The sequence below is a fragment of the Diceros bicornis genome, chromosome 5, assembly GCF_020826845.1.
Source record: "Diceros bicornis minor isolate mBicDic1 chromosome 5, mDicBic1.mat.cur, whole genome shotgun sequence".
Lineage (NCBI taxonomy): Eukaryota > Metazoa > Chordata > Mammalia > Perissodactyla > Rhinocerotidae > Diceros > Diceros bicornis.
In genome coordinates this window covers 35,945,161-35,959,921 of record NC_080744.1, presented here as the reverse complement: position 1 = coordinate 35,959,921, position 14,761 = coordinate 35,945,161, and positions in this window count along the sequence as shown.

Here is a 14,761-nt window from a genome sequence, read left to right as displayed (position 1 = left end):
AAGAGAGAACCTGTTTCTAGTCACTTTTCGTTTTCTCTTCTGAAAACCAGCATGTGATTTTGAGAGGCCACTCATGCAAAATGATTAATTTGGAGCCACACAGAATGGAAAGTAATGTAGTTCCATTTAATTGATCTTTGCTTTTAAAGGAGAATAATAAATGTATCATGCTTATTATGAACTGGAAAGGTGAAAACAATAAACCCAAAAGCCCTCCATTTGCTTTATCACGTGTCTTTTTCTTATTATTTTGTCTTAGTTTATTCAGGCTGCTATAACAAAATACTACAGACTTGGTGGCTGATAGAAGGAATTTTTGCTCACAGTTCTTGAGGCTGGAAGTCTGAGATCATGGTGCCAGCATGGTTGGGTGAGGTCACTCTTCTGGTCGTTGACTTCTCGTCGTATCCTTACATGGTGGAAGGGACTAGGGAGCTCTATGGAGTCTCTTTTATAAGAGAACTAATCCCATTCATGAGGGTGTTACCTTCATGACCTAATCATCTCCCAAAGACCCCACTTAACTAATATCATCATCTCTGGAGGTTAGGATTTCAACATATGAATTTTGAGGGGCTACAAACATTCAAACCATAGCATATTGAAAGTTAGTATTGACTCATTTTTAATCAAATGACACTTCTCCTACTATACCGCTTGTTACTTCTCGATTGGGATTGGTGGTAATTGGCATATTCTCCATGTTAAGTCATAATTTTGACGTTTGATTCTGGCCAGAGTTCTGAAGGGCAATACTATGAATATCTGGTTCAATCAGTGAGTTAGGCCTCAGTGATTCAAAAAGTATGTATTGAACACCTACCGTGTTATAAACCGTACTCAGTCTAGGCGATAGCCATTACTGAAGTCACAGAGGCATCCAACAAATTTGTGCAGTATTGTCTCTAGACCCAGAGGAACACAATTTCTGGGCCATTCCTCTCTGCTCCGCCAAATCTGAGTTTCTTCTAGTATCTTGCAAGCAATTCAGAACTAATCTTTTCTTCCAAATTCCTTGTGCATTTGGCATCTTATTTGCGGTTGTGGCAGTTTGGAAGCCAGGTATGGTTTCTCCTCAGGAGGCACAGGATAGTTCCCGCAGTTTTAATAAGCATTTAATAGACATTTCTCAGGGAGTCTAGTTAACTCTACATGGGTAATTGACAGCACGAATCAAACATATACAATGTAATGGAGAGCAAGAGCCACTCCAGGTGGATAAGGTACGTCCTTGTAAGTTTTCCCAGTATCAGTTCCATTTGACTTGAGAGCTTTTCTCCCCAGTAAGGTGACTCAAACTGGTCCAATTTACATATTGGGCCCCACTTGGTGTGTGATAGTTGAGTTTAGCCCAAACTGTAAATTGTCTTCCTATGTTATAGTCCTCAATTTCCGGCTACCAAAAAGGATAATTCTCAGCTCTCATACTCATAATGCAAACTGGCCATGCTTGAAATGAAAGGTTATTGATGGAAATTAAGAATTGCTTATGGTAGCACAAAACCCATGCTCTAAGACAGGTGCAAATAAATGATGATATAAGAGCCTGGTGAGTTTGACTGTTTACCAGAAACAGCTCTGCAAATATTGCCTCTGGGAAGTTTATCTTTCACCTGGTCTTTACCTGTCCCTCTTTTAGGGGCATGGAAAGTGAACATTAGGTTAAGAGAAGTAATAAAAAAAGAAAACAAAACTGTAAACCCAATTAATTAAAAGCTTGTCTTCAATGTAAGTGGCAGATGTATTTGTAGAGGGTGATTTTGTCCCGGTTACAAAGACATCAATGCAATATTCTGCCTGTGCTTTCAGTGGTCTCTCAGGTAGAGTGAATTTGTGAGTGCTAAGCATACAAATGAGATGTGCAGCTTTCAGTGTAGTTTCCAGTCCAATGTTTAAACTCAGTGTGTAAAAATAACCTGGCCAGAGTAATATTTTCCTCTCAAAAAAATCACATAGAAGAAAGTAACCACACAGAAATAATGGTTAGGTCACCACATTCAGAGGATTAAGCATCATTGCTTTTGATGAAGTTCTAGCCTCTTTAAAAATGTAGAAACAAATGCCTTAGAGTATCATCTATTATATTTCTTTTAACTGATTCTTATTCAGTTAGAAATCTAGACCTCAGATGTTTTTTCTTCTTGCTTTTCTATTTTCCATTCTTTGGATCCCTTGATAGTGTTTTCCCCCTTACAGTGTTTTCCAAGTTCTGCTTGCGTGCCTCAGTCTGTGCTCTCTAGTTGGTCCTCATGTCTTCCTGTGATCACCTCTCACAGAACGTGACCACCGTCCGTGCACCAACGCACACACCTCCCCATCCCACAGCTGCAGTGTGGCTTCTGTGGCCCCAACCACTGTCATCTTGGCCTCACTCAACCCCTGTTCCTCTCTCTGCTTCAACTTTCGCCCCTTTGTGCACTTTCTACCCCCAGCACTTCCATGAGACATCTTTCTCCTCAGACTGTGGCTCAATTATCTTATTTCCTTCACTGTCTGCTTTTTCTTCCTATCTTCTCATTCACTATACAGCCCACTGTTTTCTGGTTCTACCCAGCGACTTTACCAAAACTGTTTTTTCAAAAGTCACGAATGACCTAATTGTCAAATCCAATGACACCTATACAGCTTCTAACAATTTTGACGGTCTATCCTTCTCATGCTCGCCTTTTTTTGACCCTCTGACTCCACAATACTTTCTCTTTGTTCTCTTCCTTCTTCTGAAGTGCTGACAGTTATTTACTGGTGAATGTCTAACAACCATCTCTCTGGAGGGAAAAAAAAAAGCTCTGATGTGTAGTGTTTTCAGATTTCCATGTGGTAAATACTCTCATCACGGTCTGTTTCAAGCTATGAATGTGACATCATTGAACGCAGAATTGAGAAGAGAGGTGAACAATTGTCTGTCTCCAACTGGTGCAAGCAGACTCCAGCACACCACTGAGTCTTGGTCTTCTTTTGTTAGTTTGCCCTTCAAGACAAGAGTTCTTTGAAGGAGTAGTTTCCAAATTGGAGTGAATGTATTTCTTGGGTTCCACAAGATAATTTATGGGATTCTTTAAGAAGACTTTAAGAAGAATATTTAAGTCTAATATCTTTAAGAAGATATTAGAAATTCCATTTATATTTCATTTTTAGCTTATCTTTTTCAAATTTTTTAATGTGGGTTTTATTATGTACATATTACATTAATACAGTATACATAGCATATATATGTATATTATATGTGTGTGAGTGTGCATAAATAGCATTTATTGGAGTCTTACTATATATGAGGTGTATGTTAGGTTATTTCATTCTTGCTACAATTCCATAAGATAGGTGCTGAAGTCCAGAGAAGTTAATTAGCTCAAGATGTAGTATAATTTTAAAGTAAATACAATATATTGATGGTATATTCTTATTTTTTAAAAACTGATGAATTAAGTGATCAAAAAATTTGAGAGGTCGTGATCTGGAGCTTGGCTTGCTTTTCACTCAGGGTACTCCTACCAGATAACTTCATATACACTGATGGTTTTAACAACCGTTGTAAGCTTTTGATTTCAAGTTTTTTTTTCCTCCAGCCCTGAAGAGTTTCAGACCTAAATTTCTAAAGCCTTCTGGTAGCCCAATATGTTGAAGACATAATGAGAAGACTTCAGGGCTCATATATTAAGTTTTTGCTAGTATAATTGATTCTAATTATAAAGAAAGTTAAATTTCCAGAAAAATGTCAAAAACATAACATTAAAATATATCACTTGTTGTAATATATATTTATGAAAAACTATTTTGTAGGGCTCTAAAAAGTGAAATAAAATACATTCTGGACTTCACTGTCCTTATCTATGAAACACAAGAGTTGACCTTGACGGTGGTTTCCACGACACCCTTCTTGTCCCTGATTCCTGGTAATACCCCGCTCAATTAGTGTTTCCAGTGTAAAATGATGCTTCTTCCTAAGTTACCAATCAATAGCAGTTCACTGGTTTGTGGACTTATGTGCTTAATAAATGGAATTCTGATTTTTCTTAACATCAAATTAACTCCTTTAAAAACGAATATATGTGTCTATTCCACAGACGACCTCTGACTTCTGACATGGAAGTGACTCTTAATTTCAAGGTAATAGGTCTCAAATGAGAGATTATTTAAATATATCTCAGCAAATATCCAGATTGACAGGTCTCCAGGACAATTTATAGTAAGCTATTTAGGAAGGAATGCAATATGCCCTTTGCACTTACTATAGACATAAGGGAAATCTGGGTCTGTAAAACATTTGGTGATGGCTAAGCTTTTAACACTTACCTGCAAACCTTATTGTATGATTGGTATAGTCTTAAAAAGACAGAAAAAAATTAAAATGTAAAGGGGTAGAAGGAACATAACATTGAGGGTTTATTTCATAATCTCTTTTCAGAGTTCCAAATAGTTCAGTGTACTACTACAGATTTCCTTGTGGAAGGTACTTCCCTTTCCTCTTTTTCACTCTCAGTCTTCCTACTTTCAAAACAAATTGAACATTCTTACTCAGAACAAGAACATTTATGACTCCAGCAAAGACGATTTTTGAAATAGAGGGAAGGTAAAACTTTATTTCTTTTCACGTGCTGATTTATAAGATTTTGAAAAAACAAGTTCCATAATTCCTTAATCTTCATTTGATAATGTAAGAAACAAGGTAAAAATGGCTACTTTACATCTAGATAATGTTTAATCCTTGCAGGTTTTCTCACTTAGAAATGAATTGAATTTTTTTTCAATGATGCATCTGAACTTTATGAGGCAGTTTTATGAGTTAACCTCTCATTCTCTATAGGTGAAGTCTATTGTATTTCCAAGGTTATTTTTTAGTCAATAGTTTAGGCAAATCCAGTTGTCTGTGAAATTGACAGAATCTTTTTAGCTTTTGGTGTGTGTTCTGGTATACACAGAAGGTGGAGAAAATGTTTGACTTAAAAAATGGCATTCTCATGATAAGATGCCTAAATATATTGGGCCATTTCTGAATGTATGTTTGTAATGATCAAAGCTTATTGTTCACCTCTTCCAGAAGTTACTACTGGTTCTGCATTCCCAGTTAATGCATTGATAAAAAAGGGAGAGTGAGAGCTGGGAGAAAGAGTTATGAAGGAATATCCACCCACCTAAGGAAGATCTTAAAATGCCATAGACTTTGTTTGCCACTAGAGCTTTGAGATAGTTAATATTTTTAGCCAAGAGAGATTTATGCAAATTATTTTTAAAGTTCTAGTCACATGAAGTTATATACCTTGAGTGTCATTAGAAATTCTGATTTGTATTAGCTGGAATTTCCTGAGCTAAATTAATCAAAATGGCCAAAATGGAGATTTTGTGTTCAGGAGACATATTTCTTAGAGGCAGGAAGATGAATTTGATAGCTATCTTTTGTTTGTTTTTAAATTATAAGAATAGTACTTTCTTGTTTTAAAAAATCAAACAGTGTAGAAGTTTATAAAGTAAAACCCTGAAGTTCCATACGTCAACACCTAGAGTTAACGAGTACTAAGAGTTTTTTCTTTTTAAACAAAAATGGTACTCATCTACACTTATTGTTGTATAACTTGCTTTTATTTACTGAATAATAGATAATTGACCCCTTTCCAGGCCTTTACATGTGGATCATACCTAATATATATTTACGTATTTCTCTATAGAAGGATGTTTAGGTTATTTCTAATTTGGGACCATTAACAACTATAATAAATATTCTTGTTCTTATACCTTATTGCTTTCATGCTGCTATTTCTGAAGGCTTGGGTACCAGAAATAGGGTTGTTTGGTCCATTTAAAATCTTTATAGATGCTGTCATGGAAGGACTGTACAAAACCTTCTGATTATAATATCTTGGTCTTCTGCACATATTGAAAAATCCTGAGTTGGAGACCAAATGGAGCTAAGCTAGACTTGGTCTTCAAAACAAGGAGTGTTCATGTTTTTGCTCATTGAGTTTTAACTGCCTGACAATCAACAGCCAACTTTGTGAACCAAGGCAATACATATCTGTGGAAATGAAAACCACTGAATCACTTATGCAAGTTTAATTTGGCTTTATGAATATTTTTTAACATCATTTAAAAGGAAACTATAAATAATCTTCCTTGAGTATAATCTTTCTCTTAAGGAAAATAATACACACCTCACAGATTGGGTATGTTATTGCCTGCTGCCATTCCTGATTTATGTCAGTGCTGTTCTGCATTTTTATACTCTGTAGAATACTTTGTGAGTTAATAAATTTGCATTGGCACATCTATACACTTATCACAGGTAGTGTACACACTATCCCAAGGCAACTGGGTACAAATAAACCAGGGGGAAATTAGTGTAAGGGTTGGGGTGAAACAAGATCACTTCTGTTCTACTTCTCATTATTTTCTGGGCTGATTATGTTGCCCCAGATCTATTCAAGAGCAAAAAAATTACTTTTTAGCTTTTCCTTCCTATGTTTTAGGCCCAAATGACTATTTACTCTGTTGCTTCATCTGCTGGTTTAATATAAGGAGAGTTGAAGAATCTAAGGGACAAGAGAATTTGTTTAATACCAACAGCTGCTATGATTTCATCATTGGGGTCCTGAGAATTAGAAAGTTCCAAATTCCAATGGATCTGGGTTCTTGGATAGAAACAAGTCCTGGTGACCTTTCTTGTCCTTCTTTGGGGAAATGGTTCCATCAAGCTGATGACTTCGTCCTTCTAAACTCCCAAGGATGCAAACAGCAGACAGTCTTGAGTCCTGGACACACTCAGAGAAATGTTTGGATGAACATAATATCTGTTTTTAATGCCATTTAGTTGTTCATTTTTGACCTTCTCAAAGAGCTCATTTTCAATACATGCAAAATTAAGACTTTGAGTTTCTGTGGGGAAAGTTATGAGCAAATTGTTTCCAGCGATCCCTCTTACCACTCCCTATCATGATCCCAAATTAAGCACTGGTCAGGTCCCAGCTGGGGCAATCAAGACCCCAACTTTGCTGAAATGTAGAAAATGCAGCAAACGGGTTAGAGTGACTCTTTGCTGGTCTGACTTTTTTAAATCTGGCCCTACATTCTACTTTTAGAGGGAATTGGAGCACTTTGTTAATGGTAACCACTTTATTCCCACCACATCCCCAAGCAGAAGGAGCCAAATCTCTTGTCAGGACTATTGCAATAGTTTTCAAACTACTCTCTGCCTTTGTCCAGTCTCCATGGTTACTGAAACCTCTGTACACAGAACTAGTTGGTCTTGTTCCTCCCCTGCTTCTTTCCATGGCTCCCTTTTGCCCATGGGATAAAATTCAAACTCTGGTTGTGACAGATAAGACCTGCATTGTCAGCATGATCTCAACCCTCTCCCAGCTTTTTCTTTCGAAAATACCTCTTTGCCTCATAAACTCCAGTCATAAGAGATTGCTCTGCATTTCCCAGAACTTTCCAGGATTTTAACCTGTTCCACACAGCCTGTCCTAAACACTCTTCATCTGGATTACCTTTCTTCACCCTAGCACCCCCCTGGGGAATTGGTTACTCAATCTTTTGTGCCCACTGATATCTATGAGTATTTTAATGATAACAACTGTAATATTTCATTAAGTATATTTGTTGAGATGTCTGTTTTACATTTCTGGGCTAAGTGCTTCACTGACTGAGGTGAGGGTCTTCATTTTTATATCACTATGTCTAATACAGAGTAGGCAATGACTAATTGGCCAAATAACTGATGAATAAATATTGATACCTCCATCGCAACCAAATGGAAATCAGACCTAGTCATCAGAGTCATAAATAGGATTCTCTATATGTGTGCTTGCCTTTTTCCTTTGTCTTATTCCAAAAAGGATTTAAAACAATTATGCACACGCTAACAGGATGGTAAATAAATAAAGATGGACATTAGGAAAAAATAAGAGAAATCGTAGAATCATGTTTAGAACTTTGAGTCCACTTTGGTTTTAGCCACAAGCAAATGCACCTTTAGTTACACTGTTAGGAAGAGCAAGAGGTAGACCAGAGATTCTTCGAAGAGCCATCTGGAATCTACTGAAGGAGCTGTGGGTTTAAAAAAGAAGACAGAAATTAGAAATAGAATAGGAATAGGAATAGAATAATAGAAATTAGAGAGAATATTTTGAAGGGAAATGTCCATCAGTGAAATCAAGTATATTACATCCATTAAGTTATATTTATAATGCTAGATTTTCTAAGTTTCATAGCCTATACATCTTAGAATAATGGCATCTCATCGTTATTGCCAAAGCCCTGAGAATATACAGGCATTATCACTGGATATTAAACTATAATTTTTACTATACAAAGGGTTCTCGGGAATCTTTAGTTTAAAATTTTGAAACTTCTGTTCTGAAGGCTTGCCATCAACTATAGGATGAAAGACAAACTAGACATGTATTAATTCAAGGAAATAAATTTTCTCTTTGAATAGGGAAAAAAATAAAAGGTTGATTTTTTTTCTTTGAAACACAATTTTAGCTAGTTATTTATGCTGCTTCATTGCTGTGTTTGCAAGACATTTAAGACCTCAGAATTTGGAAAGTTCAGAGAAGCTGAGAGATAAAGAAACTGTAAATTTGAAGGGACATCTAAGAATGGAAATCAAGAGATTATTATAAAACACAGAGATTATTGTATTTTACACTAAAAAAAAAATAATTGGTTATAATGACAACTCCAAATGATATAATTTGTCCTACCATCAAATCTAAAAAATTGTACTTTAGTTGTTGGGAGAAGATTGAGCATCTGGATTTAATGTATATAAAGCTTAGAAAAAACTTGAAATATTTAAGTTCTAGGTATAACCTGTAATCACATTCTACATACTTAGTTGAGTTGCAGTAAGTTTGAAAGTAGTTAAAATTTATGATGTCAGTAATTATCTGATTTACATATACCCTTATTAAAATACTGTTAATGTAATTGACTCCCAGGTAGGATGAAGATACATGTATCATGGAGGTGTGATATCTGCTTTCAGAAGAGATGATCAACCACGTTTATTTACTTCTTGCAGAATTGAAGGGAGGCACAAAATTAAGTGACATCCTTATAAAAAACTCCAATTAAGTTTAAGATAACTATCTAGTACTTTAAGAACCCGTGGTCTCTTGGATGTATCACTAAACCTGTTTCTGTGTTGAGAGTTAAGGCTGATTTTTGAATATATATTCCAATTTCAGCTTAAAAAGTGAAAATCTCTGATGAGATCTGTTCATCAGGCAATCATTAGAGTTTCCATCTTTCAAGAAAAATGCGTTTTCTCTTTCCACATTTTAAGTTATAGAACTTTTATATTCACTCAGCTGTGGGAAAGGAAAATGGGAAACATATGACTAATTTATTTCCAATTTATTTCAACTTTGCTAGCAAAAGAAGGTCTTTAATTAGGAGTCTTCAAGGAAACTCCACGCACAAAATTCTTCAGTAGGTTGTAAAGCGGAGATTTCCTCCAATGAACTCTAACGAGGCTGTCAGTTGCCAGGTGTAGATAATAACCTACGTCCTTTCTCCCAGTATCTTCCTGTACTTATCTCTGTTCACACGTGCTAGAGATGAGGAGGAGAGATGAGTTTGGTGGAGGCAGGTGCCTGGAGATAGGAAGGAGAAAATCAATCCCCCACTGAATTCTTTAGAATTCTTTAGAATGAAGAGTGTTAGAGGCAGTAGCTGAAGTTTCTATTTGGTAAAGATTTTGTAAGACTCTGGCCTCAGGGGCAGCTTTAGAAGCCCAGGCAACCTAGTTTGGAATGTGACTGTAGAGAAGACCCTTTCCTCTGCCTATGCATGATACTCATTAACTCCTGGAGGATGCTTCTAGCTGAATCCAGAAACAACTCACTAGTCATGGCCATTGGCTTTCTCATGTTGGGTGGCGGCAGTGGTGAAGCTTCTCTGAAAGTCCTTGAAAGCAGCACATGTGGATCAGTGGGAGCAGAACAACCTCCAACAGATGGGCCTGGCACAACAGGCTGGCTTGGGCTCACACAGAGCCTTCTAGTTATTTCTAGAAATCACTTGAGATACTTGGGTAGGAGGTTTAAAGAGGGTGGGAGATTAAGGCCTTTTTATTATATGGGTAGATGCATTTGACCCAATCATATCTTTGAGCTATGAAAGTACAAGGATTTTTTTCCTTCCCATTTAAAAATTAATAAATATTTAATACATGCAGAAGTACATGTGTGTGTATACTGTTGATTCTCATTATTCAAATATTCTGTATTTGCAAATTTACTTACTAAAATTTATTTGTAACCTTAAAGTCGATACTTCTGGTGCTTTCTCAGTCTTTTGCAAACATGCAGATCAGCAAAAACTGAGTTACCTGACGTGCATGTTCTCAGCTGAGATCCAGCAAGACGATGCTCTGCCTTTTTGTTTCAGCTCTCATGTAAACATGTGCTTTCTGCAATCTATTCAATGCCACATTTTTGTGCTTTTTGTTGGTGATTTCACTGATTAAAATGGCCCCCAAGTGTAGTGCTGAAGTGCTTTTAGTGTTCCTAATCACCAGAAGGCTGCGATGTGCCTTATGGAGAAAATATGTGTGTTAGATAAGGTTCGTTCAGGCATGAATTATAGTGCTGTTGGCCATGAGTTCAATTTAAATGAATCAGCAGTATATATTAAATAAGGTGTCTTTAAATATTATAAACACATATAAAACAAGGTTACTTATTGATGGGTTGGTAAAAATGTGACTAGAGGCTTGTAGGAACTTAACTCTGTATACCTCTGGGATATAGGGGTTAGGAGCAATGGTTCAGTATTTGCTAATTCAGCATTGTAGTGACTTTATAGAATGTAACTACTACTAATAATGAGAATCAACTGTGTATATATGTATATATGTTTATGTATAACCCTATATGTAAGATATAAAGAATGATACCAGTGTACCCATGTCCATTCTAAGAAATAGGACATCAACAACATTTTGAAGCTCCTTATCTACTCTTCTAGGTGACATTTCCCTGAGTCCTTTCTGTCCCCCAAGGTAATTACGATCTTGAATTTTATAAGTAGCGTTTACTATTTTTCTTTGTCGCTTTATATTGTATGTAAATACACCTAAAAAGTATTGTATAGTCATGTTTTTAAACTCCATATAAATGTTATAAAGCAGTATGTATCTTCTGCAACTTCCTTTTTTTCCAGCTTTATTGAGATATAATTGACATACAACATTGTGTAAGTTTAAGGTGTACAAATTGATAATTTGATATACATACGTATTATGAAATGATTACCACAAAAAAAGTTGATTAACACCTCCATCATCTCACATAATTACCATTTTTTTGTGTACATGTGTGTGGAGAAAACGTTTAAGATTTACTCTCTTAGCAACTTTCCAGTGTGTAATACAGCATTGTTACCTATAGGCACCATGCTATACACTAGATCCCCAGAACTTGTTCATCTTATAACTGGAAGTTTGTACCCTTTGACCAACATCTCCGCATTTCCGCCACCCCCAAGCCCTGGCAGCCACCATTCTACTCTCTGTTTCTGTAAGTTTGGCTTTTTTAGATTCCACATATAAGTGAGATCCTACAGTATTTATCTTTCTCTGTCTGACTTATTTCACTTAGCATGTTGTTGCACATGGCAGAATTTCCTTCTTTTTTATGGCTGAATAATATTATATACACACCACATTTTCTGTATCCATTCATCCGTTCATGGATACTTAAGTGGTCCCTGTGTCTTGGCTGGTGTGAGTAATGTGCAGCTTCCTTTTTTTTTCACTTGAAATTATGTCTGTAAGATTTCATAGTGTATTATATAACTAGAGTTCACTAATATTCACTGCTATAAGGAATTTCACTGTATAAGGAAGACACAACATTTATACATTCTCCTATTGTGATGGTTAATTTCATGTGTCGACCTGACTGGGCTACAGGGTGCCCAGATATTTGGTCAAACATTATCCTGGGTGTGTCTGAGGGTGTTCCTGGATGATATTAACATTTGAATTGGTAGATTGAGTAAAGCAAATAGTCTTTTCTAATGTGGGTAGCCCTCATCCAGTCAACTGAATATCTGAATAGAGCAAAAAGTCTAAATAAGAGGGAACCCCTTCTGCCTGTCTGCTGAGCTGGGACCTCCATCTTTTCCTGCCTTTGGACTCAAACTAAAAAATCAGCTCTTCTTGGATTTCTAGACTGTCAGTGTTCAGACTGGAACTTATACCATCAGCTAGCTCTCCTGGTTCTCAGGCCTTCAGACTCAGATTGGAACTATACCATCGGCTCTCTGGGTCTCCATCTTGCCGACTGTAGATCTTGGGATTGCTAAGCCTCCATAATCACATGAGCCAATTCCTTATAATAAATAAATTTCTTTATATACTTTTGGGCCTGTTTCTCTGGAAAGTCCTGATTAATACACCTATTTGTGAACATGAACATTTGGTTAGTGTTCAGTATTTTTTGATGTTATAAACAGTGCCTTTATATAAATATTTTTACACAGGTCTCTGAGTACATGCTCAAGAGTATTTCTAAGGTATATATGCTAAAATGGATACACTTGTCTTAAACTTTACAAGGTAATTAAACATTGTTTTCTATAATAGTTGACTGAATTTCTAGCCCATTAGCATCCATAAGATTTTCTTTCTTTCTTGCAAAAATTTGGTATTGTCTGACGATTAAATTTTTGTCAGTATGGTAGCCATGAAAGTATAGTTTCAGTTTCATTTACCTGATTTCTAAAAAGTTGAGCAACTTTTCATATCATTTGATTTCTTCTTATGTGAAATGTCTGTTCCTTTTTTTTTTTTTTGGCCCAATTTTGTTTGGACACTTGTCTTTTTCTTATGTATTTGTAGGAATTCTTTTTACATTTTAAATACTGATAGTTTGTTGCTTATATGATATGTAAACATCCCCTCCAGTTCGGAGGCTTGTCTTGTCATTTTGGTATAGAGTCCTTTGACAAGTAGAAGTTCTCATGTTTTATGTGGTTGAATTCGTCTGTCTTCTCCTATGTTTGTTTTTTTCATGTCTTACAACTCCATACCTTGGAGTTATAAAGATAAATTCCTATGTTTTATTCTAAAAGTTTCTTCTTTTTATTTCACATGTCTATTCTCCACCTGAGAATGATTGTCATATACAGCATAATGCAGTAATTCAATTTCACTTTTCTACATAGAGTACTAATTGTCCCAGGATATTTTATGTCATAGCTTATCCTTTCTTCACTGCTCTGCACTGCCACTCCTCTCATGTATTAAGTTTGCGCATTCAAGTGGATCTGTTTCTGGGCACTCTATTTTGTTTCGTTGGTCCATTTGTTTTTCTCAGAGCCAATTCTATGCTGTATCAGTTATAGCTATGTCAGTGTGATTGGACTAGGTTATGCCAGGTAACAGACAACACTGAAAACTCAATAATTTAGGTCAACAAAAAGTATATTTTTTTGTTATGAAAAATCTGTTGTGGGCTTGGACAACTGACTAGAGCAGCTGTCCTTCAAGGAAGGGCTCAACATTATATCTTTATATCAACTCATGATTCCATGATCAATATGGCAGAAGATAGCTTTGGGGTGTCTAATATGGCAATTAAATACTTCTGCCTAGAAATGTCACATGTCATCTCTAGTAAAATTTTATTAGTCAAAGCAAGTTATAACCAACTGTAACAATAAGGAAGCATAGTGAATTTGAATAATTGATTTTATTTTATTATTTTTTTTGGTGAGGAAGATTGGCCCTGAGCTAACATCTGTGCCAATCTTTCCTCTATTTTATTTTATTTTTATTTATTTATTTATTTTTAATTTATTTTTTCCCCCAAAGTCCCAGTAGATAGTTGTATGTCATAGCTGCACATCCTTCTAGTTGCTGTATGTGGGACGCAGCCTCAGCACAGCTGGAGAAGCGGTGCGTCGGTGGGCGTCCGGGATCCCAACCCGGGCCGCCAGCAGCGGAGCGTGCGCACTTAACTGCTAAGCCACGGGGATGGCCCTCCTCTATTTTATATATGGGACACCACCACAGCATGGCTTGATGAGTGGTGTATGTCTGTGCCCGGGATCTGAACCCACGTACCTGGGCCACTGAAGTGAATTGTGCTGAACTTAACCACCATGCCATGGGCCAGCCCCTGAATAATTGATTTTATAATGTTAAAACAACCATTCGTTACTTGAATAAATCCAAACTGGTCATGATGTACTGTGTTCTTTGTACTTAGCATTTTGTTTAGTTACTAATGCATCCATGTCATAATTGAATTGGCTTGTAATTTTTTTTTACACTTTTCATATTATCTTTATCTGGTTTTAATATCAAAGATATACCAGCAAAATAAAATAATTTGGGAAATGTGCCCTCTTTTTCTCTTTTATGAAAGAGTTGATGTAAGATTAAAATGATCTATTCCTTGAATATTTTGCAGAGCTTTCTCATAAAATAATCTAGGCCTAATGTTTTCTGTTGAGACGATGTTTCAATTTCTTTAATTGTTAATTTGATTATTGAGTTTCTATTTCTTCTACAGTCAGTATCTTTGAAGTATAGTTTTGTAGGCATATGGTTATGTCGTTTAATTTTTCGTATTTAATGGCACCAACTGGTTTGTGGTATTCTATTCTTTACCTAATGTCTACTGAATCTCTAATTATGTTTTCTGTTTTATTCATATTATTGATTATCTGTGTTTCTCTCTTCATAATCTCTCTTGCTAAAAGTTTGTCAATTTTATTTATCTTTCATTTATCTGTGGTTGGATTCTTTGATCTA